Raw genomic sequence first — 3659 nt, 5'->3', positions numbered from 1 at the left:
ACAACCAGAACGGTCATCTAGAACAGCAGTTCATTATAAAACAAACTGTAACAACCAGAATGGTCATCTAGAACAGCAGTTCATTATAAAACAAATGGTAACAACCAGAACGGTCATCTAGAACAGCAGTTCTCACCTGTGAGCTACAACCCCCACAGCGGTCACACATCAGAGACTGTTTACGGTTCACCACAGCGGCAAAATCACAGCTATGAAGTGGCAACGAGATAACTTCATGATTGAGGGTCAGCCCACAGCAGGAACTGTACTGAAGGGTTGTAGCGTTAGGAAGGCTGAGAACTGCTGCTCCACAATGATACCAACTCCATGAGAAATACACATCTTGACAAGTGACTCCCAGCTCTAGCTGTCTAGACAGGGAGCAACATGCACTCTCCTGCAGAACGGGAAACAGAGCCAATGCCCGAGCCCTTCATTTATTTATGCCTTCTTTAGTTTCTCTTAACAATGTTTTCTGCTTTCTTTGTAGAATTTATCTTACTTGTTTATTCCAACTAGACATTCTTAAAGTGCTATTACACAATGCAGCTCTTGAGATTTCATGTTATCTTCTTGATGTTTATATTTGAACTTAATCTAGCAACCACAATAAACTCACTGATTCCAAAGATGTATTTGCATTAGAGAAAGTCCACATGCACAATTATATTCTCCAAATGATCACTCTGTCTCCTCCCTTCTATTACACATTATTATACTGATTACATTCCCTGTGCTTTTCTTATGTCTGAATCCATCTTCCGATTCAACAGTAACAGCAGGGAGATGCTTGTTACAGAAGGTGCCCTGTGTGTATCTTTTATCTGATTAATAATCCAATGTACTGCCATTCCTATATTAATCTCATGAATGCATTTTGAGCCTCACCTGCTTAGATGCTGCTGAGCTACGTGGCTTTTCTCACGTGTTGATGTAACAACTATAACCTTCTAAAACTTTTCCACTTTGCATTTAATAAGGCAGTCGCTTTCCAGTGAACGAAGTGAGAGGAATTCCTATTCGTCCTTCAATTTCCCTAACAAAAGTCAGTATGTGTTTGTTTCAAAGAACGTTTGCATGTAAAACAAAGACAGTTGGGAATTCCACATCACCTCTACCATGTTATAAACAAACGTGTTAACATGAAAGTGTTGGTGCCACACACTCAGTTACTATGATGGCTTGCCACAGTTCTGCCCAGGAACAGTTTGAAGTAGTGCACGGGGCATTGAAACCAGCAGTACCACTGTTTGAACACAATGACACCGGCTTCATCCCTCCTCACAAGCTTCCCAAAATCTGTAAAGAATGCTAGCAAATGTTAGCACACAAGGTGGAGTTTCAAGAATGAAATACTAAAGATGATAGTATAAAACAAGAAAGCAGAGTACTTAGCGGGTCTTAGGGGTATACGGTAAAACTGCTTCCCCTCTGGATTCACAGTACGTAACTTCTTGTATTTTTAACTACTACATTGCTTTTTAACTACTTGTTTATCTTAAGTTGATTACGGACTGAGAGCCAGCAGGGCTACAAGAGACACCCTGTCTCGAAAACTGGAAAAAAGAGGGGGGGGGGGAGAGAAAGAGAAACAACCTTCCAACAAAAAAGTCTTTACCTACAAACCCTATTCATGAAAACTTGCTTAATGTTCATACTCTCCAAGAATTTCTATAAAACAGGCAACAAAATGGAATAGTCTGGCCTTTCAACAGGGAACGGGGCTATTTTACACCAAAAGAACATTTACTGGAACATTTAAAGCACCCTGAATCAGCTAAGGAGCACTTCTACCTAGACACTGCCTGCTACCACGTGAATAAAGCTGAGTTTCCAGATACTCTTTATGAGGGTCTGGAAAGTACCAAGGATCAATACTGTTCATTAAAAGTGAAAAACACCCCCAGGAAGCCAGAAAACACACTGACGACCAACGCCAACGAAAGCAAGTAAAACCCCAGCACAGCACAGCTGCCAATCATTCATACAATTTCCCAGAAACCCTAAATTCTCCCAGGGTCACAAATTAGAAAAATTAAATTTGGGTTAGCTCAGTTTACAGCAAAATATTGACAAAAATCTTATTTATAGTCAAAAATATTACTGGATAAAAGTATCACATGCAGATTGCCTACATTAAACTGTACACTCTGATTTTTAATAGAAATTATTTAAAGAGAAGACAAAAGGAAGATCAGAAAATAAATACCTTCCTGAGAGGTATTGCTAAAATTAACTTTAACATAAGGAGGGATTTTTCCCTACACTTGGTCATTATGCACATACACACGCACACACACACACACTTCTTACAAGTAACAAAAATCAAGTATTTAGGAAGTACTGTGACTCTGTAGTCCAGACAGAAGTGACAAGTGTGTCATCAGTTTAACTTGCAGTCACATAAACTATCTATGCTCTTTCTTAATTTATAAAAGGCCGATTCTGAAACTAATAATACCATTTAAAACAGCCACACCACTGACAGTCCTGTTGTTTATGATGTCCATTTAATTTCATTATCTCGTTTGCGTAAGTGCACTGATACTTCCTTTCAAACAGCGCCATGCAGGGCAGGGAAGTCCGGTGATCTCTCCTCTGGCTCTTCCTTCACCCTCACGGCAGGCAAGCCCTGTGTCAGAGGCAGCCCCTTCCCTGCAGTAATGCCTGAATCTTTCTATCGGTCTTCTCAGGCAGCTCTATTACTGTGACCACATTTTCCAGAAAACCGAGACGCAGAAATGTTAAGTAACTTGTCTTAAGTCTCAAGACGTAGTAAGTGGTTGAGTCAGGAAGTTTAATCCTCAATATGTGCTGTTAACCAGTAATTATATTTTTTAAGTTTTTAAATAAACTTTTAAATGTTTTAAAAGGAAAAATAGAAAAATATCTATACTAGGTCTTGAGCACATCACCATACTCAGGAAAGAAACGAAAGTTCCATAGGAAGTAGGAGTGAAGAAATGTTTGATACCCATGTCAATCAGGACAAATTAACAACTAACGTGGCCATATCTGATGGAAAGCTTGTAATTCTGGGGCTGGAGACACAGCTCATTAGTACAGTGCTCACCAGTCAAGCACGGGCCCCGCGTCTGGATCCCCAGCACCCATGTGAACCTAACACCACCAGTTTATAACCCCAGTGCGGGGAAGGTGGGCACAGCAGATCCCGGAGCTCACTGAGTGGCCAAAGTCCAGAGCTCCCGGTTCAGTGAGAAACTGTCTCCAGAAACAAGGTGAAGAGCACTTGAGAAAGACACCAGTGTTGACCCCCCACAGAAAACATGGGATTTTATGGTGACATCACATGTAATATCACACGTAACACTACACATTACTGCAAGGGTTGACTGTTGTACTTCTACAGAGGTGGTAATCTGACTGAAAAAAGCTAAGGGTCATCTCCAAGGGCATGACCTAAGGCTACAGGCTCTGGAAACACTTGCCTAGTTTAATTTAAAAGGTTTATCATATATTTAAATACTTGTTTTAAAAAACTTCCCACAGATTCTCAGAAAAAAGTAATGGGAAATTGACAACAGCAGGAACAATGCCACAGCCCCCGAGTCCACTGCACCAGAGACAACGCCACAGCCCCAGAGTCCACTGCACCAGAGACAATGCCACAGCCCCCGAGTCCACTGCACCAGAGACAA

At 41.0% G+C, this 3659-nt stretch overlaps 1 protein-coding gene across 1 annotated transcript in view; it reads right to left on the bottom strand.

The window, feature by feature from the left end:
• Positions 1 to 3659, bottom strand: part of Fam185a (family with sequence similarity 185 member A) — a 27944-nt gene that overhangs the window by 18125 nt on the left and 6160 nt on the right. The gene's annotated exons all lie outside the window — the stretch shown is intronic.

This window comes from Microtus ochrogaster, chromosome 26, assembly GCF_000317375.1.
Source record: "Microtus ochrogaster isolate Prairie Vole_2 chromosome 26, MicOch1.0, whole genome shotgun sequence".
Taxonomy (NCBI): domain Eukaryota; kingdom Metazoa; phylum Chordata; class Mammalia; order Rodentia; family Cricetidae; genus Microtus; species Microtus ochrogaster.
The sequence above is the reverse complement of the archived record's forward strand: the minus strand, read 5'-3'. Positions and strand labels throughout refer to the sequence as shown.